This window comes from Parus major, chromosome 20 (genome assembly GCF_001522545.3).
Source record: "Parus major isolate Abel chromosome 20, Parus_major1.1, whole genome shotgun sequence".
Lineage (NCBI taxonomy): Eukaryota > Metazoa > Chordata > Aves > Passeriformes > Paridae > Parus > Parus major.
The window spans coordinates 10432710-10456696 of NC_031788.1; the positions used below are offsets into that span (position 1 = coordinate 10432710).

The following is a 23987-nucleotide window of genomic DNA, read 5'->3' on the forward strand; positions in this document are numbered from 1 at the left end:
AATCCAAGCTTGAAGAGGACAAACAGCACTCAGGACATTTCTCCCTGTCCCCGCTGACCAAGGAGAGCTCACCAAACTAACACTGGCTCCATGTTGAAGTTCTCATGGCAGTGCCAGAGGAAATCAATCCATCAGCGTGGAAAATGGGGCTCCCCATGGAGGTGGGAGGCCAGGAAACCAGAGATGGATGGGCTGCAGAGCCTGAGATGGATCACTAAAGGAGGTCAGTGGGTCAGCTCTCCCCAGAGCACAGAGGCACTGCCAAGCTCCTTTCTAAAAAAGACTTCTTCCAAAGAAACTGACCAGCAAAGGCTAAAACCAGATCCCACAAGCTGGATTCCCAGTGCTTGAATAACCTGGGTGAAAACAACAAAAAAAAATAAAAACACCAACAAAACAGAGTAATCAAACCATACACTCAAAGCCTCCTTACTCTGTTCTTTACTCAGGGAAATGACAGCAGGCTGCAAATAGAAGATGATTTCCAGCTACAAAGGAAAAAAATCACCCTGAAAAGCAAGAATTTAATAAAGCTACTTGAGCTTTTTATATTGCACTATTAGTTAAGATTTTTGAATACATAAATGAGAATTATTTGACTGACAGCCTCTTTATCAATGGTATAATCAGCTTTCTACTGTTGGAATAAGACATTTATTTCAACAGTAGAAACATTTATTTTAGCTGTAGAAATATAACCCTATTTATTTCCAATATGCAAAAGTAACCCTTGGTAGTATAAACTAATTTAAAGAGAAAGGCAATTTCTTATCTGCAGAAAGCAGCAACAACACCAGCAAAGGACAATGGGCTGCATTTCTGTTAATGCAAGCATTAACCTTCCATTGCCACACTTGGATTTCTAGCCTCAGAACAATACCATTATCTGCAGCAGAACTAAATTTATGGTAATCTAATTTTATCATACATTATTTACGTATCAGGACATTTATCTATTAATCTCTCCTTTTACCTCCTCAGTGTTAATATTCCCAGCCTGCTTACAACTTTCAAGGGCAAGTCTGCTTCATCACCAGCTGTCATCATTAAAAAATCATTTCTTGTATTTATAAGGCAAATGTAAAGTAGTAAGCCATGTCACAAAATCTAGACAGAGAACATACTTCTGCATACAGTCATGTGCTCATTCCTACTTGACTGAACACCATCATATTTTTAGGTTCTATAATTAATAGCTAACAGCTTTAAAAGTCTCACTAAATATTCATTATTAGAGGAAAAAAAATTGAGATGGTCTAATCCATTTTAAATGTCTCTGACAACTGCCATTAAAGCATCCTTGTGCAGCCTGTCACAGATATTTATATTCAGGCAGCGCTGAGATGGATCGTAGGAGTCCACATCCTGTGTTGTTCTTCCTCTGTTAAGTATGAGTAGAGTAAGTGTCAAATGTTATAAAAACACTTTACACACTTAACTCCTCCCAAACACCCCTTCTCTGTGCTTACAGGGGTGCACCTTCTGCAATGCTTTGAGCTGACTTCTAAGGGTCATCTCATTCCACCCCTGCCATGGGCAGGGATACCTTCCACCACCCCAGGTTGCTCTGAGCCCTGTCCAGCCTGGCTTTGGACACTTCCAGGGATGTGGAGCCATCACCTCTGGGTCAGCACCTTGTTCCAGAGCCTCACCACTCCCAGTAAAGAGTCTCTTCCTTACACCTGGTGTGTGAAGTACACCAGGGCCAACCTTTCAGGCTGTGTCAGGTGCTGGTTGTTTGTTGCTGCTCCTGGGGCCATCAGGAGGAGTGCAGAGGCACCAAGGGAACACAGAGCCACCACTCCATTTACTGCTGCTTGGCCAGGAGGAACCCTTCCCTCAGCTCAGGCAGAGCTGATTCCATCAGGAGCCTGAAGATGGCACAGCCAATCCTCCTAAAGGTCCAAAAAGGTGCTCCAAAAGTCAGTCCCATCCCTTAAAAATAAAGGCCACATTTTCATAACAAGTAATACTTTTTTCCCTATTGCTTAATATAGGTTTTAAAAGCCAAGGGTTTAACAGTTTATTTTACAATTGACTGAGATGCTGCTTGGATCCAATAATAAGCTTTGCTTAACCTTGAAATTGGCCACTTTCAAGTTGGATGAAAAAGCATTCTATGTAAGCAACACATGATCTTTTTGGTATATATATTTTTCAAGGATTACATTTTAATTTTATTCCTTTTCTCATTAAATCACTTGGAAGTTATGCTACAAAACTCAAATTGGGTCTAGCTCCCATGAATGCAGGAGGCCCAGGGTCCTGGTACAAGCAGCTTAAGCAGCACAGAGAGCTCTTAAAATCAGCATGTTTTCAGAAAGCCAAACTGCAATTTTTCAGACTGAAATGCACGACTGGCAGTAATCCATAATCCTGACACAGTGTCATGGGTGCCAAAGGGCCTCCAGTGAGTGCTGCCTTTGCATTTTTAAAAATGTTTTATGAGCTCAAGACCCCAGAATTAAATATCTTTACTTCACAAGCAGCCCGCCACTTACTAATACTATAGCAAAACCAAGCCAAAGAAAAACAACCAGTCAAGCACAGAACAAAGGATCTCTAACCCATAAGTAAAGTCTTTATCCCCAAATCCTCCACTTTGAGTGCTTGAGTGTTAAAAGCTAAGAGCTTTCAGCTTCAAGCCCATTACCATTTGCTCTTTTTTATCTGCACCAAATTGCTTTTGTTGCCAATCAACACTGGAAAAAGAGTAAAACAAGCAGATGAGCTTACCACATGTACAGCTGATTCCTCACAAATGACCAGGTTCCCCATTAAGGAGACTGTAGAATTAAGCAATAAGGAGATATTTACAGGCCTAGCAAAAGATGGACTGTTTTATAGTGAATTAGGTCCCAAATCAATTTCCTAATTGCCAGACCACAGTGTTTACCAACCTGACTCCAGAATTACATAATTCCCTGCTCCAAATAAAAATATTTACAGCCTACTGGTTATTTAAATAAGCTGATGAAGCTCCATTTAGCATAGGGATACAATTTTTTGTTTATTTTCAAAGAATATGGAGGCATGGAGCTCTTTACACACAGTTATCTTTGTCTTACTGCCCTTCAGTCAGTAAAGCAAAGAGTAAAGGAAAAGGGCAAGGCTGGAGCAGCCTAATCAAGATTCTTCTTCTCCAAATGCTGTCATAAAAATCAAACATTAGTTTTTAAAGAGAGTTTCTGCTGTGATCCTGAATGGAGAAATACAGAGCTGGTCACAGTCAGTATTTCATTAACATTTCACAAGAACTGTGCTCTGGAACGATTTCTCCAGGTAAAATATGTAGATGATTTTTTTTTTTTTTTAATAAGGTTATAGATACAAAAATAAGAAAAAATAGTAATAGCACCATATCACATTGTCTCCCAGATGGAAAATTCCCAGAGTGGTTTACAGACACCTTATGCATCTTTTTTCAAGCTTTGTAACCTTAGTATTTCTTAAAAAGAGATTAAAATCTCATCACAGGAGCTAAGCAAGTGCGTGAGACTGAAGTAGATCAATACTTCTCTCAACACCCCTGGAGCGCCTCTCCTGAAGGAAAAGCAATGTCACAGCTTGTGGCAGCCCTGCTGTGCCCATGGCAGGTGCAGGACACCCCAAAATCCACCCAGCAGTGAGTGCTCCTCAAGCCCCTGGGCAGCTCAGCACACAGAGAGCCAGGGAGATGAGGAGGAGTTTGGATGAGCTCTCAGACAGGGACATTGGTGGCCTGGCAGCTGCAAGGAAGGACATCTCAACAAAAACATCCCAACATACAATAGCAATACCTTTTACCCTGACCTCTGAGCATAGTTTACTGAAAATATAACTTCTCAGTATTACAATTTACCTACAGATGAAGAACTTCAACTGTTTTCTCTATGCAGAGCTACATCAGAGGAACTTCAAATACAAAGAAAGCTCAAAATTTGAAGCAACTGATAGTTCCACCCATGAGAAAAAGGTGGAATTACACACAGCCAAACTGTATCTGATATTAAATTTACACATGAACTGTCAAACTTGTTGATCCCAAACTGAGACAGCTACTTGGAAATGCCCTCTGCTCCACCATAGCTATTCCTGAAGAACATGCTTAGACACTTGTCTTGGAGGAAATGTACACAGTAAAATAATATTATATTACTATATGTAATAATATAATATATTATATTATTATATTTACAGATAATGTAAATGCCTGGAATTGAGGCTTCCTAACAAACTCCCACAAGTGCCAACAAGTTGTGGATCTTTACCTTACACAAAGCCTGTTCATTACTCAAATGCCTGATAACCTCGTCTCAATGCTTTCATCAAACCTTGGGTTTGACCCCAAACCAGTTCTCATGTTTAACATGAAAATAACATGCTTAGATCAGCTCAAATTTGCCTTTGAGGGATGGAAATTGTCTGACAAGCTTTATGATGACAATTTAAGAATGATGCAGCCACTCACAACAGGGCATTTGAGATGCCAGAAGGCAGCATTCAGCTACAGAGTCATTCTGTCTGTGTTGATGTCTGGCTAAAACCTCATTCTGGATTAAAAAAAAAGCAAAAATTTTAATAGCCAACTCCTAATCATTATCACCTACTAGAACAAAAAGTTTCAGGTGAAAATTATATTGTTAAGTCCAACAGCTGGCTTTGAAGATTTCAGTAGCACCTCTAGCTGCAGAGATAATGGAACACCCTCCTGGAAAATACAGAAAAAAACTTTTAACAATAAAAGCTCCAATGCTTTTTTTCCAGGTGCCTTTTGGACAGTTCCCACAGAGATCCAAAAAAGTGCTACAAACCGCCAGGAAAATTAGCATCCTGAAAGAGCTGACAGACACAAATGTACCGTGCAGGTATCTCTAGCAGGTATCTGAATTTATGATAATCCCTCTCCAAAGCACTTCTGGAGTCAGCAGCATGCAGCCTGACATCAGGGCTTTCAAGTCAACAGGGAGCAGGATGCCTGGCTGAAAATAGTAGTTTTTGTTTCATTGCACTGTGTCACCACCCCAGGAGCTGAATATTCTGTGATTAGCACCGAGGGAAATTCTCCCTCCTCGGAAGCAGCACCGTCCACATGCCCAGAACAGGCAGAGATGCAGCTCAGGGAACTGCACAGGCCCCAGGTCTGATTAAAACATCATCACTCAGACCCCTGTGTGTGCCAGGAGTGATCTGGGTGTTTTACCTTCCTAGTAACAGATTGAATTATGATTGGGGAAAGATTTTAACAATGATCTCGCTTCTTTCAAAGACTATATCATAGTCCTTAATTTCAGGGAATTTGCATGGGCTAAAGCCCATAGGAAAGTCAGACTGCAGCCTCTCAATCACTGACACACAGCAGCAACAACAGGGCACAACCACCAGGTCAACAGAGAGGCAGGAACATTTCTCAAGAGATTTATACCCTAGAAAAAATTAAAAAATACAGTTGCTCTATTTGCACTCAAGTTGTCCCCCTTTTTTTAAGCTTATCTAATTAAATCAATACAAAGATAGGCTTATTTCAGTAAAATGCAATTATACTTTTAACTTAAAAATCCCATCCAATGGATTAGAAATATTTTTTTTCCTCAGTTAAATTAAACTTCAAGTAAACTGTTGGAATAGTTAATCTTAAGTGTCAAGATAACAATAGGAAATGTCTCATTGATATACAAAAGCAAGTTTTGCAGAGTCCTAAACTTAGAGCTTCTGTCAAACATCTGGCTTAATATACAGTTAAATTTCATGGCTACCAAAAATTTCAAACTCCAATTTTCAAAGAATTTATTGTTTTGCATAATTAAAAAAAGTATTACTTATAGCCCCCTAGGGTAGACATGGAGATCCACAGACAATCAGACTTTTAGGAGATTATGGGTTCCAGCTGTTTGCCTTGCCTGGTAATCTCCCTAAGGTGCTGTTTCCTCATGATACCAGTAATCACTTTTCATGGGTTTACATAAAAGGTGCTGTGTATCATCAAATCAAAAGGTTATTGCTCTCTTGTTATGCTGAATATGTGGCTTAGTGCTAAAAACAGATCCAAACTAAAAATGTGCATTTTTAAATTACAATTGACCTACTGGTTTCCATTCAATACATAAAAACAAGTGCTGAAGTTGCCCATTAACAAAATGGCTTCAACATTTCATATCAAATAATGTAAATATATTCACATTTTCAGTAGTTGTGCTTGTCCAGTACTGCTGAGCTTTCAAGTTATACTCAGGCTGAACAATACAAACCCATGACTTGTCAACATCCTTCATCTCATTAGTTTCACTCAAATCCCAGTCATCACACTTATTAAAATAAAAACTGTTCTTGTACCCTGTTGAAAACTGTGGGATATTTGATGAGGTAAAAATGCCTTGTAAAATCTTTTGAGGTTGGAGTGGAAGCTCAAGTATTTCCTTTTTTTGCATCTGACACAAAGGAACCTTGCAATGCTCTTCTGAGGCACAGAAATAGTCCACAGTGAAGTTCCTATAGTCATTAAAACAGCTGAAAACGAGAGGTTTTACCAGAGGGTTCTCTCTCCTCTGCTCTGCAGCTTCTCTGGCTGGAGCATCTGAGCCAGAGCCAGTTCCCAGCAACTGAGTGACCTTCACAGAATTTGGAACTTGGGACTCTCAGAGTCTCCAGAAGCCAAAATCAACCATTCTAAGCCATTTCCCACTTTCTCCATCTGGAAACCTGAATTTTAATGAAGTTGTGTTGACTTACAAGAGAAAGGCAACTGAGTGTGAGGAAATGGAATGGTTTGTGTTGGAAGGGACCTTAAGGAGTCACCCTTCAGGTGATACCAGGGCAATGAAAACAGCTCTGGGCTGCAAAAACCTAAATTAAAACCACCAGTGTTCTGTTGACAAGCAGTGCTGTGCAAAAACAAAATCCCCATCACACCAGCCCTCCCTGCTGCTGGAAATCTGCACATACAATTCCTGCCTCAAGTGCCACCGCTGTATCTTGCGGCCACAAGTAGTTTACAGCTCCTGCTCCATTAGTCTGTGCCTTATGAGAAATACTTACTGCTTCTACTCAACTTCAGCAGAACATGCTCAGATTGCAGCTTTGTTTACTGCAATGTTTCCTTCTTTAATTGGTTGTTTTGTTTTTTTTCGAACTCAGCATTATTGTATTTAAAAAGATCTTTAAAACAGAAAACCCGCAATGTAATGCAAAGACTGTCTCTGCAGGAGTGGGAAGGACAAAAAGAGTCAGGATATAAAACCTAGAGTATTCTGTGGTCTAAACAAGACTTTCACTGATGAATTTAGCTGTGTGATGAAATTAGCACTGCATGCATGGCAAACAGTGAAGAACCAGAGCTTCCAAAGAGCACAGGCCACATCCATCAGCAGCTGCTGGAAGGGAGCACTGGGAGCCCCAAGGACCTGCCCAAGGGCCACAAGCAGAAGCTACAGAGGATAAAAGCCAATGCTGAGAGCATCAGTCCTAAATCCTGAAACAACCCTGATTCCAGAAATCCCATCATCCCTCCCTCTCTTCACTGCCCTGCTAAAACAAGGGCAAGAAGTTTTACAACCATCAGGCACATCACAGAGTCTCTTTCAACATACTTTGGAAGCAGTGGGGGGAAAAAAAAAGCAAATAAACAAATAAAACTACTCACCATATTTGGTGTCAGTCTTTACTGTCAGTGCAACTACAACTCTTCAAAATATCGAAAGCTCCACAAATGTTATTAGCAAAAATTTCACACTTTTCTAATGGATATTTACACTTCGAGGCAGTCTTTTAATTACTTTTGTTATTTGTATCTGATGACTCTGGGAAATGTTGAATTCAGATATGAGACTATCAAGGACCACTGGATGAAGTCCAATAAAAAAGCTGAGATCAGCCTAGTTAAATTAGCCATCTGTCCTAAATAAACACGAATCAGAACTACTTTTTAATATTCTTTCAAACCCAATCTTTACTGAAATAAGAACTTCATAGAAGGGAGCAGTTGTGGCAAGGTAAACTCCAGGGAGGTTTGCATCCATCTGCTTTATCTTAGTTCAACTCCAGCTACAAAAAACCCACCCCAGATATGGCACAAGAAGGCCACATGACTACAACCAGATTTCAGTCTTTAAATTGTGATAAAAATGAATTAATGAATTACATTTGTACCAGTTACTGTTCTAGTTAAATTATTACCAGGAGAGTGGATTTATAATGTGCTGGTTCCTGTTCTCATTACAGTCCATTCTCACGAGAACTTATAATCAGAATTTTAATGCCTCCTTCATTCTGGGAGAGATAGCTGTAAAAATATATTAATTTGACCTTTTCAAAATTTTGTTATTTGATTTGGTGCCAATTTTTATTTGCTCCTATCTACGGCTCCTATATTTGATCATATCTATAAAAATGAGTAGGAAATGGAAGTATGTCAGTAAGTCAGAAGAGTTTTCTGTTCATTTTTTCCACCCAACCTCACATCACTCCTTCAATACCATGCACAGGCCAAGGTCACTGCATAAAGCAACCATTACACTTTAAATAATGTTTCATCAATAGCAGAGGAACTGTGATACCTCAAAATATAAAGAAATACAATAAAAACCATTCTCAGTGGGCCTTTCCTAGATATTCCCAGAGGGTGACCCACACTGGAAACAAAACCAATCTCCCTGGAGACATTCCCCTCTCTGTACTACAACAGGAGCCTTGAACACTTGGATTACAACACAGAGGTGATTTTAATCCCTGTAATTGTCTCTGCTCCTGAAAACATGCCAGGCAGCAGAGCTCCCAGGGACCTGGAATTAACCTGATCCACTTCCACACTGAGACAGCCCCAGCAACCTGTGCCTGGTGGGAGGCAACGAGCACAGGGCTGGCACTGCAGGGGTAAAAGGAGGATTTCATCTCCTGCCAGCAGCCCACGGGGACTGATCCTTCTTGTGACCTGTGCACAGGCTTGGAGTCACTGTACCAACCCTCTGCCCACCAAAATATTCCCTGATGACTTCATCTGAATTAACCTTAATTTCATAGCACACAAGGAGGTTAACAGAAAGCAGATTTATCAGAGAGCAGAACCTGACCTTTACATCACAACCAATCCTGTACAGTCAAATCTCTGTTCTACCTCTGAAACTGGCACTGTGCTACAGAGCTTTGTACAAAACCAGTGACAGGCTGAGGACAGAGTCAGGTGCCTTCTCAGGGAACTGCCAATCTGCTTTTATAAGTTTTGGATGCTTTATGTGACACTAGAGCCTAGAATTTTTACTTCTTTTTAATTTTGGTCATAAGACTGATCAAGATACTGCCACCTTTCAATCACTGATTTGCTGTGGGTTTTTTTTAAACATTCCTTAGGGTTCTACTTAGCTGGAGTGCTATTTAAACTAGACCTAGGTAATCAAGTGAATGCTATCCAGGAAACTGATCTTGAAATTCAACTGCACTTATATGCTGTAAACTAACAAGAAATGTATTTCTTTCAGGATCAGCACCAACAGTTCATTCAGGACCCCAAAGTAAACCTTCCAGAAGATCAGTACCATTCTCACTCAGAAAAATAATGGAACCTGTAACAATAGGTAACTCTTACTTCTTGTCTGGTGCAGTTTTCAGATGATACCCATCCTCTTCAATTCCATCCTTCTGTTCTCACAGCATCTGAAGTTATGATTTCCCTTTTTTATCTGCCTTGGGAGCAAAGGCTTCTCCTCCACAGCTCTTTGTGATTACAGATAAGCACACATGAAAGGCAGTCAGGGAGGAATACACGTGTGTAGATATATTTATTTATCTACACACACTTCTCTAGGTCCTCAGTTCTACTTCAGATGAGGATGGGCACAAAACTGTGACAGTAACTGATGTGGCAACCTGAACTTCAGTGATTACACCACTGATGGATCTTAGTTCCTGAGTTGCTTGGGTACTTCTGAAAATTACACCTGTAACACCTACCACATCATTACAGGAATGAAAGCTGCTGGAGCCAGCCCTGACAGCATTTCCCATTACATCCATCACAGGGCTGACAACAACAACATTCAGCCCCAATTAAGGGCAGCAGGTGAGACAGATGCCTCCCTGTCTCCAGTGATTTGTGGCTCACAGGGGTTAGGAGACAGAAGTCACATTTTTATACAAGAGTGCTCAGCAGCCCAGCTCCTCTGGGTAGGAGCTGGAGTGACCTCCTCACACAGCAGCTAAGACATCTCATGAATGTCCTTCTCTATGGAAAAGCTATCTCTAAAAAGTTTTTTTCCCCCTCATGACTCAGTCACTGGGATCCCATTAAACTTTCTAATTTCAGAGGAAAGTCACACAATACTAACTCAAAGAACACATTGGGATGGTGCTTTTTCTGCAGCTAATGAAAAAGCCCTGAGAGTTGGAGTTGTGCTGTGCAGAGATGATGTTTCTGTGACCACGCTGCTGCTCCAATGAAGGCAAGAGCAGACAGTGTTGTTACAAAGAAGCTGCTGCGACCTTGAAATGTTAATTCCTGGTGACTCCGGGGATTGGAGATGTCAGCATGGCAATGTTCGTGGCTTCCACAGGGGATGGAGCGTGTTCACAGCTCTGCTCTAACAGCAACCCCTACAGTTTAGTGCACGGAGTGGAACTGATGCCTGTCTCCATAGAGACCTCCTGTCCTGCTTTTAAAAACAGAAAGAAAATGGAAACTATGACAACAGACAAACCTGTGGGATGAGAAGGCGTAAACAAGCCAGCAGGAAGCCCACGGTAGTACACCGGGGCCAGGCCTCGTGTTTTCCTTGTTATCCAATATTAACATAAACAGATAAGTACTTGGGAACAGAGCCACCTGCAGCACCAGCAGAACCAGAATCCACCCCAGGACAGGAGCTCTGGCATTCCAGCTGATGAGGAAATGCCTCCATTTCCATCCCACCAAACCCCAGTCCTGCAGTGTTATCACTGTCATCTTCCCATCACACAGAGACACAAACATTGAAAGCACTGATGGAATTATCACAACATCTTTACCCAAGACCATTTATATGCAGAAATGGAAGCAATATAATTAGCTGAAAAAGACAAAGTTAAAATAAAAATCATAATTCATTTCACCTTCTTTAAGACAACTTAAACCAAACCAATCTGATGGCACAGCTCCTGTAGACAGATCCACTCAAAGAACACTGCTGCCTTTCTCTCTCTGAGCTGCTCCTGCAAACCTCATTGGCCTGAGAAAGCTTCTCCACTTAAAGGCAGAAAAATATTCAAGACTTTTTAATAGAAGACATCCCTATCTAAAGAGCACCCTTGGTATTTGTAAAGCATTTTGCAGAAGTAATTTGCTTTAAGGATGATAAAGTCAGCTCTTCATTGTTTTATTAGAAAGCATCCAGAAGGTCATTACCTCGAGCACACCGAGGGATTCATCTCGTGGATTGCAGGAGATGCCAACGGGCAGCTGTTCGGCAACTCCTGGAAGAATTAGAGCCTGTAATCAGCTTCTGGTCAGGTTCTTTTTTGCAGCTGTAGCCTGGATACATGGCCTCCAACTACAGCTCTTAAGTAGCAGCATAATCAAGATTTTTGGGTTTGCATCTGCAGCATTTGTTCAATGACTCCTGCCTTACACACCCACATTTGTTTCCTACAGAGCAAAAACCACACCACCACCAAGGTGAGCTCTCAGGGTGAGGCAGACACCCAAAATAAGGCTCTATGTTTAAAAAAAACCCTCTTCACAGGGCCTCTCCGTGGCAAACAGTTTTTCTGTGCTATCTCTACATAAATATCAGTGCTTGATATTTGCTCTTTAGATGTTTAGCTATTTCACCAACTTGGCTCAATGAATTCATTAGCATTTCCCCAGCTTTCCAGTCACACACACAGTCTCAGTTTAGGGGATTACCATCCTCTGACTCTTCCCAGCCCAATGTTGCAGAACTCAAGTTGCCTGGGTTTGAAGCAGTGCATTGTCCAGAACTGTGCGTGCAGAAACATTTCATACTCATTCCATTGTCAGTAATTAAATTTGCTGTTCCCATCTGGGACACAATCTTCTCCGAGTCTGCAACAGAATCTCTTTGTCTGATTGCACTGAGAGATTGGGATGATGTTCTCCTCATTATTATACACTTCAGATAACAACTGAGATGGAAAGGGACTACAGCTAATGAGGTCAAACTCATACAATAAACAATATATTGCATAAATACAGATTGATCAAATCATGACCTGGGATGCCCTTTAGTCAGCACAGGCTACAGTTCAAATACTAATTCACAGATTTAGGGATGGGAATCATCTGGTAAAATAAATACTGCAGTCAGTCAACTTTTTTATTTTGCCAGTAAAAGGAACAAGGCCACATAACCTGCCACAAAGATACAAGGTAGCTCCTAATCTTAAAAGGAGTCATGCAAATCTTTTTTTTAAACCACACCTGTTCAGATGTGTACAGAAGGAGATGTCTGTTCTGCAGAAGATGTACAGAATGCTTTCACTGAACAAACTTCCACCCAAGGAAGCACAGAACAGAGTTAAACACACAGCTGGACATTCCCAGTTTTGTCTAACACAGCAGCACCAGGAGGTTATTTGATGTATGAATTTATCCATGAAATGCCTCAATGAGGTAAGGAAGCTTTATTATCTCTGCCACTTATTGAAGAACTGCACAAAAACCTCCCAAGGCCATACACATGATTTCTAGACCCACAAAAAAGTGTTCAGGGCAGCCCCAAGATCACCACCCAGCAAGGAGGTAATAGTGTGTAGCCAGGGAGAGATGCCATGGTAGAGGAGGAACCCATTATCAGATCTGAGCCACATTCCACAACACAAATCCTAACACAAATTGTAAATGATCCATGACAGACTCATTTTTTGTGGGCTCACAGATAAGGAGCTATTGAGGCAAACAAAACACAGCAAGAAAACTTCTATTTTTGAGAGAAGTGCTCCTGTTCTTGCAAGTATTGGTGAGAGAGTCTGGGCACTGGAGACCAAGCAGCTCCCCTTGCCCATCTTTCTGTTTGTTACTAAAGGTCACAGCCACCAGTCAAACATCTGAGGGGCCTGAAAAACACAGAGACCTGTGAGCACACCTTCCTGTAAATAAACCCAGCCAAAAGCTGTAAACAGCTTTAATCCTGTTCCAAAATCCCTCAGATTCACAGGCTCCCACAGATTGCAACAGGTATTTGCTCAACCCCTTTGCACAGCATTGAACAAATCAGGGAAAATACTTGAGTTACTCAGTTCCATGTGTAATTTCATTTGTTAACAAGTTTATTTACTAACAAACATTGGAATCCATCAACAACATGACTATCCTGCTAAATCATCACCAAAATGAACCTGCAGTACCTTTGGAAAGCACAGGGAATGGTTTTCTCAAAAGACGGAGCGTTTTTCAATAAAGAAAACCTCTTCAAAAAAAACCAATAAAACACCCCCAAAAGCATCCCCCCAAAAAAACCCCAACAAAACAAGCAGCTGAAAAGGAGGTGAATTTCTTTCCTTTTTCTACCCTTCCCCTATTACACAGTAGCCAGAGATTTATTTAAGACTGTGCTTATGCACTGACTGTTTAGGAGAACTAACTACCCAGCAGACATTAGTACAACTACATTCATCTCATCCTAAATTATTCCAACTGTTAGGAAAAAAAATTAAAAAAAACATAAGAACAACAGTAATAGACAAGTTTGAAATAATCTGTGTGAAGTTTTTGCTAAGATTCAGCTCAGGACACATCAAGGGTAAGATTCTATCACTATTAAAAAAATTAAAGAGTCTCTCCCCATATTTAACATTCTCATCCTACCACCTTTTAATATACTTATCCACAGAAGAGGTGTATGCCTGAATAATTCGTGATCTGCATTTTGACAGGAATTTTGGGACAAATCTGCAGCAGAGAAACTTCAAACTACTCCTCTAATTCACACAGTCAAGGGAATCTTCAGTCCACAGCGCATTTAATGACACTGAAATGTATTTCAGGCCAATACCAGCACTGTGAATACCTTAAGGGAAATGAGACTTGTGTGTGCCATGGAGGAGACCAGAACAGTGCAGGTGCCTCTGTTAATGAATGGTTCATCTCTTAATAGCCAAGACCTGCCTGATATGATTTATGCCTGTTGATCTGTGATTAACCACCACTACCACAGCAAGATCTACTGCAGCTCATTCTATAATTGGAAGTAAATTGACTGCTTATAATAAAAAAAATTTAAAACCCACACTAAAAAAATCTGCTGTAATGAGTATGGTATAGACCACATTTCCTCAGAGCTTTTGTGAGCAACATGCATTTGTCTCATCAATCACAGAAGTGCATTTTTATGTCAATCAATCATCACATTGATGTGCTGCTCCATTTTCCACTGTAAACACGCATTTACTTGGTGGAGATTGTCACAGAAGAGAGGGAATCAGCACTTGCCTCTCAGAAGGTACTGCCTGAAGAACTGAGAAACTCAATATTTACCTGATGAGAGGTAAAAAACACCCAAAACCCAAGGTAAATTTTCTCTTGAGCAGGGAGATGGAATAGGGAGCAGTTGGTTTGATGGCTGGGCTCACAGTGCCACAACCCTGGGGCACAAGGGACTTCAGTCAGGAGTACTTTGGCATGGATCTGGTACACACCAGAAACAGCCTCAATCTACCCAGATAAAGCAGATTTCTGTTCTCACTCTTTGCATCCAGCTCTCTTCACAGTCAGCTTAGCTGCAGGTTGGAGGCTCGTGCCTTATGGCCTCTCAATAAATCTCCCCACTTTTCTACACTCCAAATACTTATACACCAAAGAACTGTAAAACAGGCTTATGTGAGCAAATGGTGGAAAGGCTGCTTGCCTTTAGGAGCCAAGAAGGCTGTTTATAATTAGCAGCAAATGTATCTACAGCGTGGAACTGACAACTCTCTATCCAGCAGAAATCAAAGTGCAGTGCCAACAACATCCAGAATAAATAAAAACCCTTCATGAAGTTCACACAGAAGAACCTCAAGACGTGTTTTTATGTAAATGTACATGTTGTTTTGCCATTATTTTCATCCTTCTCTGCAGATCAGCCCTCTTCTATAAGAAAGAAACAACAAAGACTAAGAAGGATGAACACCACCAAGATGACTAACACAGAAATACAACAAATTCATAAATAAAGTCAGAAGAGCAGATAGGGAATCAGCACCACAGTGCATGCATGTCGAGGCAGCCCCAGGAGAGCGCTAGTTAATATCTCTGCAAGTTAAACAGGGTTTACACACCTGTTTCTTTTCCAGTTCCATAAAGCTCAGGTAGTTACAGCACAGCAATAGCTCCCTCATCAAGTGCTGCCCAAACCTCACCCCCAAGACAAAAAGAACCTTCCTAAAGCCAGGTAGGTTCTACCCACAGCTCACCCCCCACAGCACCTTCCCTGAGCAAGGCAGGTTCTTACTCTGTGCAGAGCAGCTGAAAAAGCACCAGCACATCCACATTTCCCATCTCCCCTGCTCAGTGTTGATGTTTTTGTGGTCAGCATTGCTACAAGACAAAACACCCCCATCACCCCAGTCCACCTTCATCAAAAAGCAGCACAGTCCCCTCTACACACACACAAAGCCTTTGTTCACAGAGCTGGAATCCCACACAGGTCACAACTGGCAGGACATGAGCCAGCTCAAAGCTGAGGTTTAGGTGCCCCCATCCCTGGAAAAGAAAGCAAAGCCACACACAAGGCACCCAACTCCTTCCTTGCAGAAAATGAACATCTAAATGTGAAATACAGACAAGGTAACACACTGAGCACCTCACCATCAAGATATAGCAAAGAGCCAGACAAAGAAAAGAGAATTCTGATTATCTGGGGGCATTCTCACCTGCTTCAGAGTCCCAGCCAGATTTACAGCCTGAATCCTCAGCTTCCCACAGCCAGCACTGCCTGCCAGCCTCCCCAGACTCCTTTATAGCCAGGTCACACACCTGCAACCCATCAAGCCAAAAATGCCACAGCTGCCCCCAGTCTGGGCACTGATGCTGGTTCCAGGTGCTGCCAATGTTCAGCCTCGGAGCAGAGGTCACAGCTCCGGGGGTGCTCTGAGCTTGGGGGAGGTGGCATCAGCCCCAGCACAGCTGGTGGTGAGAAAATTGAGTTCCTCTGGAGATCCTTGTGCTCTGCTGAGTAGGGAGAATGCTGGCAGGCATCAGGGGCTAGAAATCTAAAGAATTTCGGGATTAACTACAAATTAACTTGAGGAGGGAGAGGTGTCTCCCACAATTTTGGAATTACACTATTAAATTCTACCCCCTGTGGTTTATTGAGCTACCTAACTGTTACCATGCCAGAAGGTTAGAATCACTTCAAATGCTTAGGAAAAAAAGTGTATTTTTAAACTTTTATTAATGTGCTCTTCTGTTCTTATAGGATAGAAATATGAAATATGGCTTAATTTGGAGGAATAGAGAGCTCATTCATGTGGGAAGCATCAATATGTTATTATAATGTGCTTTTAATTAAGCAGACATTGCACAGCACTTGGTAAGATCAAGTAAATGCTGCTAATGTTTCCTCTGCTATTGCCCCTACCCTGCAAAGTATAATGCAATCAACAAAATCAACAGAGAAAATAACAAAATTTATTGGATTTTCGAATTTATGAACAATAACAGACCCCAAAACTCTCATATGCCAGTAGATGGCAATCTTCAGATAGAGTAAAAATGTGTCATTAGCAAATGCGAAATTTCAAATTAAAACTGTATGAGAGAAAAAAAAATCAACTTCAGGGCTGAAATTCCTCAGAATTTATTTAGAATCACTCCAGTTTCATTTTATAAAAGAGAAAAAGAGGACAGAGAAATTTTGTTTGGTTTGGTTTTATTTTTCATACTTAAAATTTCCTTTCTTTTTTTTTTTTAAACGAGTTAAAGAAAGAGCAATATGGAGACATCCATTAGTGTAAAAACCGCATCTCTTATTCTGGATAAGTGAAATATTTGAGGTTTTCACTAAAACTCATGTGGCCAGAAGCACAGCCACTTTTCCTTGGGCAGATGTGGCCTAGAGCCCACAGCTGGGGGAGACCTGAGTGATGGAAATGAGAGAAGTTTGAGGGGTTTTTTTTGCTATTAGGAAATAAAACTGTGCACTCTGATTTTGGTTTAAAACTCAACTGCATCCCCAGCTCACAACACGTGGCCAGCACACCACCAGGAATGCACTGGCCTGTATTTAATTCCTGCTCTTCAGAAAAGCTGAACTTGAAATTCTGCTTACTGTTGTTTCTCTATATCTTAAGACCTCAGGACATCATGGAATGTGATCACACTTATAACAGCAGAAGAAACCCAATAAACAGTTTCAATATCCATGCTGATCCCAGCTCAGTGTGCAACCATGGGAGGGTTGGTAACTCAAACACCACTCAGTTGTGTCCACTGATAAAAGAACACATTTCAACACATGCAACAAGAACGTTTTCCCTGACATCATATTTTTAGATAAATAAAAAAAAATAACTGTAGGATGCAAGTTTAAAATTTTATTTTTTTTACACCTAAAACTGCATTTGTAATAGAAGTTGCAAATTCACTGCCTGCAATTTTCTTTAAAAGACAAAATTATCTCAGACATAGAAACCTTCCAAGCTGCTACCTGAGCTCTCCAAAGGGAACTCCCAGCCTCCAGAGAACACAAGTGGGACAAAATCCATAACAGCTGGAGCAATTTTCTTGGAGTTAAAATTAAAAAGCCTGACAGTGTCATAAAAATAAAAGATCTCAGAAAAAAAGATGATGCAAAGGATGTTATTAAAGAAAGGTTTATGAAGTTCAAGAATAATTACAGATAATGTGTATTTATTATTCCTGCAGGATCAATCCGTGGCACAGATTTCAATATCTGAAGCCAAATGTACAGATACTTCTCAGTTATCTTTGCTCTCAACTCCCACTCATCTCCCCAGTGACACATTTACTGTTTCCATTTGTGATATATCAATACCCTTCATTTTATTTATTTCAGTTTTCCCTTTATGAGGAAGAAAAAAAAGGAGGAAGCTGATTTTAATTTTTGGTAACAACCCCTCCATTTCTGACAGGACTCAAATCCAAGGAGTAAAAGCCCAAGTGCAGATCATCATACCAGGCCACCTAAACAATGGCTGATCCATTCTGAGAGCACATCATGAACTCTAGAGTTAAAGAAATGCCTCTGGAGACTCAAAGTGCTTTACAGTCAAGAGGAAAGGGCAGATTTTCTGCTCTTTTGAGGACACCTGTCCCAGAAGATGTGTTAAGATCTCTGCAGATGAAACCCTGTGTATCTGACTGGGTTCAGCAATCAGATGTGGAAGGTTGTAGGGAGATCACAATTCACTGAAGGCACAGAAGGCTCAGCCCTGCTCTTGGCTGTGGTGTCCCACGCCAGGGCTGTGTGGCAGGAGCTCCAGTGACACCTCCAGCCACCAGAGCTCCTCACTAAAACCACACACAGGTCACTCCTTCAGCACTGCCTGCTTTCCCCTCCCTGCTCTGCAATCCTGACTGCAGTCCAGCTGAGAGATCCCCCTTGCAGAACAGGCACACAGCCCCAGACACACTGCAGATGCTTCAGGAGTGCTTAACTCTTTACACATCTTTACTTCAGTCCTTAAATGGGAATGCAAAAGGCCTGGTTTCAATTCTGAAACCACAGTTCACCTAATTAACTAATAGAGAAAGCACAACTATTTAAAACACAAAATCCAAATATTCAGGGGCAAGAAACCACCTTATACAAATTTCTGCAAGTTTCCCTTCCTTCCAAAAACATGATACATGATACATGATACCATGCCAACTTCATGATACTAAGTTCTTAGAACAATAGCTTTCAGTGGATATCTGCATGCCATTTTCTGGCAAATGAAGAAGTTTCTAGGCACAAGTAGGACACAGGACAGCAGAACACATTAGCTACCCTTGTGGCCAAATTATACCAGATTCAAAATTCACTTTCTTTTCCTGTGCTCTCCGCTTGCCTTGGGTTACCTGGTCACACATTTCCACTTACAAGTATGATGGAAGCAGGGAGGTGGGAAGAATATTTGTTTTCTATTTAATATTATATATAGCAGTAATCCTACACACTGGTTCCAAGCAAGATTTATTATTTTTTTCTAAAGGGGAAAGAAAAAAAAACATTAAGTAGCCAGGTAGGCAAAGTTTCACTCTGTTTGCTAAGAACAGCACCATTTTCAGAACCATTTTGTTTCACTAACCAAAAGTTAACACCAACTCCCCAATTGTCTTAAGGAATTTTGCTACTGAATGATTTCTTCTTATCATTACACCATTTAAAAATTAACTTGAACAAAATGCACCATTTAAAGACATCCAGGCTGTCTCTAAGTCTTGCACCAATTATCCTGCAGCATTACACCTCTTCAACATTTCCAAGAAGAACATCACCACCCTTAAACACCCTCGTTGATTCTGGAAATATTCTTACCTCCACATCCTATCGTGGCACCTAAGATCATTAGAACTGAATAATTTAAAAGAAACCCATTCCAGTTTGAGAATTCAAACCAGCTCAGGATTTGATCCAGAGGTTAACTAGCAGATCCCACAGCGCTGCCCCCAGCCCTGTGAAACCTCAAAGTCTGGACACCACCCACTTCTAATGAATGAATAGATAAATAAATACCCATGGCACTTCCATCAGCACCCAGCTCTCCTTGGAAATACAGCATGACATCCACAGCCAGCATGACATCTGCTCCATCATACAGGCAAAAAAAAGGTCAGTGTTCTTGTACACCACCAAATATCTTCAAAATACAGAGCTGCTCAGTGCTGTTCCACTTCCCTCCCTTAAATCAGCAGGTATGGCAATGAGGGGTAAATTTTTCATGGAACACAGGAGACAAGCATTGAAGAAGGGAAAAGAAAAAAGCTTTTTTCTACTTCTGAAAAACTTTTAGAAGAATTATTCTTGAGGAATTAGTGGAAAGAAACTATTTTTTATACACAGTATTAAGTGATTAAAAGTTTGTTCATCACTTTGCTTAGTTTAATTTTAGAAAGGCCTACTTGCAGATTCTTTGAAATGCATAATTAATTGATAGCAGCGTGGTTACATCAGTACAGAAGTGAACGATAGATGTGAAGTGGTTTTTCCACAAAAAACCCCACAAGCAGTACAGGGCACAATTACAATATCCGATTCACTCCGCCCTCCAATGAGGCTGTTTGATCTGCACATCTGATTGCACAATCGTCCATAAATATCCCCTGCATTAAAATTCTGACTGGTTTGCAACTCATTTCAACTCGTGCGAGATTCTTTTTTTGTCAATTGGATCTGACAGAAAATTTAAAATAATCCTCTTTTACCTCTGCATTATCCTTTAAGTACTTAAGTTTTAATTATATCTCAAGTCTACCTGAAGACATTTCGGGCAACTTCCAGTAACGTGCATAAGCAGTTGAATACAGTGTAAAAGTGCATGTAATTTCCAGGTCCCCAGTTGTTAATGAAATCCCAAACATTCAGATTTTAATTGAACTAGATAAAGATTAAGAAGCTTAGCAGCAGCTGGCATTGCGAATTAGTTCTCAGCAGATTTTTATGTTGTACTCTAAATCATTGCTTTTGTAATCTTCCTAAATTGTCCTTTATCTTGCTAATGCAGATATGATTCTCAGAAAGCATTAGGCTTCCACTGTTCCCATTGCCTGTAAAATCTTGAACTGTAAAATCTTAATAGTCTTTTTTAAATAAGTATTATGATCTATATGTATAATGCGCATTCAATAAAATCTTACTGTAATTAGAAGAAAAGTTTTTAGTGTTTTTTACGTGACCTGTTTTACAGATTAGATTTATTAAACAGCATAAACTGTTGGAGCTGTTTTAAGACCTATTTAGAGCCGTCTGGCATCAGATGAAAACACAGTGCTAGACCCAACGCTTGGGGCTCGGCTCTCCAGGAGGTTCATTAGGAACTTTCCCTCTCCTTCTGGTTCAGGGAGCTCAGCATAAACAGTTTGATGTTGCCTAAACGCCTGACAATGTATTATCAGCACTGATCAAATAACATTTTGCTCATAGGACTTTGCAAGGCTGAGGGAAAGGATTGAGATGAACAGCAGAGTTCATCAGCTGTTCCCCCTCCTCGTGTCCTACCCTCCACCCCAAGGGTGACCCGCACACACCAGCTCTTTCTGCAGGCTGCAGACTCTGCAGGGAAGGTGTGTGTTTGAAATTAGCACGACAAACATGCTCTCAGGACCTGTTTGTGCCCTCTAACAGCTCTGACGAGGGTTGTGAGTGCAGTTATTACTTACATAGTAAAAGGGGTTATATTTATGCATCTCGCTTGAGGATGCACTGTTTGTATTCACACTAATGCAGATAAAATTGGAGTTCGTGCTTTATGGGGGAAGTGTGGGGAAAAATAAAAGAAAAAAGATAAATACTACCACTACTACCATCATCAAAAAGCAAGTAACACTTCCATTTTTCTCCTACATTAAAAAAATTCCAGCTATTTTTCCAGCTAATGGTATTGGTCTTTCAAGTCTGTTGGTAAATGACCAACTAATGCAGTTACGTATGCACTGAAGAAGAAAATTATAAAGAGATAATACAGCCAACTGGCATTAAAATTTTGAACAGAATGGAATTTTAACAGTTCCACTGAGGTCTTTTAATATTAAGAATCTTGGCTGCTCCAATTTTCTCCCAAGTAAAGGAAACATTTGGCAGAATAACAAACGCGAATGTCAGAAGAAAGAAAACATCTTCACCTGCACTTGATGAGTTATTTATTTATTCATTAGAAGGATGGTGATGTCCAGACTCCAGTGATGGCATTTCAGTGATGTGTTCTGTTGCCCTGGCCTCTACCCAAGATCATTTTCCCTCTTCTCTCCTGCATTTTCCCTCTACCCAAGTGCATTTTCCTCTTCCCTCCCGTGCTGAGCTCCGTGGTGTCACCGTGCCCAGAGATCAGGATGCTGCAGGGCAGGGACAGCAGCACCACGAGGACAAGCACAGTGATCAGTCTGTACCTGTCTTCAAAGGATTATGTTTGGTTCAGCAAGTTTTGAGATCGTTGAATGAGAGATGCTCTAAGTAGCACTAAGCAATTTTCTCTCCCTCAAACCAAGATGAAGCCGCGAGCTCCTCATGTCTCCTCAGGCCCCTTGTTACTCTGCCATTTCCCCTCAGCAATCTTCTCATTCCTGACTCTGACATTCTGGCAGCCCAGCTATTTTCAGAAACTATTATCTGAGTTTGAAATTGTGATTTTTCTGCTGGGTCTTTTTTCCAAGCAAGCATTTCGCTACTGAAACTTCAGCAAACTTTGAAGCAGATTCCTACACACAACTCTATTTTTAATTTTTTTTGCCATAAAACAAGGAGTTAACTTAGCAATGCTGACTTCTCATTTGTGCCACTTTCTGAAGTACAGCTCTGAAAGTGACTTTTGCCTCAATTTCCTGATTTTATAAAAACTTGACAAATTTTTTCCTAACATTAAATAACATATTCTTTGGATGTTCCCAGTTCAAACAGGGTTTTTGCTGTTGCTGTTAATTCCATTGAGCATTTATTGAAAAGCCTGTTATGAATTTTGTCCTTCAAATTACTCCAGTAAGAGCAATAGAACTTGGCTGCCAAATTATTTCCAAGGCTGAAGGATTTCTTTTGCTTTAAGATAGCCTGTAAATAAGAACTTCAACCTGGTTTTTTTTTTTACAACACAAATTATGCAAAATAATTTGACACTGAAAAGAATTTTGTTATGGACTTTATTTAGAACATATTGAGTCCCTAAGAGCCCATCATCCCCCCTGTGGCTTTATCCTCAAGTTTCTTCAGAATTTACCAATGCACCTTGAGAACAAGAGTAGCAAAACCAGAAATCTCTCATTTAGAACAAAAATGAGACATTTAATTTTCCTAAACACACAGACAGGCATGCACAAGATTAATCATTCAACAAAATGTTTTCCTTATTGCATGAAAATACACAGGGTGGGAATGCAAACAAATTATAATTATTTGGACTCCTGTTAAACAGACTAGTGAGCCTTATAATTAGTAACATAATCACTTTAAGACAAATACACTAAATAAAATAATGGATCCTCGGCAGTGCTCCACAGAAAAATGCTAACAATTTATGCTTTATTAATTAGCTCGTTGCTTTATCAAAGTTGGGAATTTGGAATCTCGGAGATTTGCCATCTTTGTTGGCTGGAGGATTCGCTCCTGGTTGAACAGAGGTGCAAGAGCAGAAAGGAGATTCCATGGAGTCCTCACCCAGCTTTGAGATCTGCTGGTGGGGATGTTGATTATCCAGGACAATGGATCGATAGAGTTCCTGCATTCCAATCCTCTCCTCCAAACACACCCCCCAGCAGCCTTAATTGATTTCTCTGCTGGCTAATGAGCAGCCCAGATGCTCACTGACTTGAAAACGACTGACCAGCACTAAACAGTGTTGTGACCACATCCAATGGATCAAAGGGACTGAAAAGAGCTGGATAAACTGTGTTTCTGATATATAACCACACAAACAAGCACTTCTATTACTCAAATCATAAAGCAAAGAACGCTTCATCAACTGACTGCTGGAGTTACTGGAATCAGCCACTCAAGTGCCACTTGCAGGCATTAAAAATTCTTCAGAAAATTTCACACTGAGGTGTGCTCATGTATTACCCTACATGGAAAAAAAACCAAAAAAAACCAGATTAAGGAGCTGACACCACAATGTAGACAAGGAATGTCTGGAGCAGCTATAAAGGGAAGGCAGAAGCAGGGCAGACCTGTGCCAGGCCAAGCAGTTCAGGCAGGAGCTGAGCCAGCAGGAACAGGCTGAAGCAGAGAAGCTGCCACAGAAATCACCAACATGCAAACCAGGAAAGATGTTCCAGGATCAAAACTCACCATGTGCTAAGGTCACTTCAGAGAACACAAAAAAGGTTCAGTGATGATCTCACATTAAAAGTTCATAAGCCCATCAGAGGAATTTTCTAATGAAAATTATTTTATCTG

At 40.7% G+C, this 23987-nt stretch overlaps 1 protein-coding gene and 1 long non-coding RNA gene across 3 annotated transcripts in view; both read right to left on the reverse strand.

Annotated features, from left to right (window-relative positions):
• Positions 1-23987, reverse strand: part of CDH4 (cadherin 4) — a 411166-nt gene that overhangs the window by 361840 nt on the left and 25339 nt on the right. The gene's annotated exons all lie outside the window — the stretch shown is intronic.
• LOC117245336 lies at positions 1585-15852 on the reverse strand. Of its 2 annotated transcripts, none has more exons than XR_004499952.1 (3): positions 15814-15852; positions 2737-2786; positions 1585-1935 (listed from the first exon to the last, which is right to left on the reverse strand). It is a non-coding gene; the product is annotated as an uncharacterized LOC117245336 (long non-coding RNA). The 2 variants fall into 2 exon arrangements; XR_004499953.1 differs by lacking the exon at positions 15814-15852 and adding an exon at positions 11348-11412.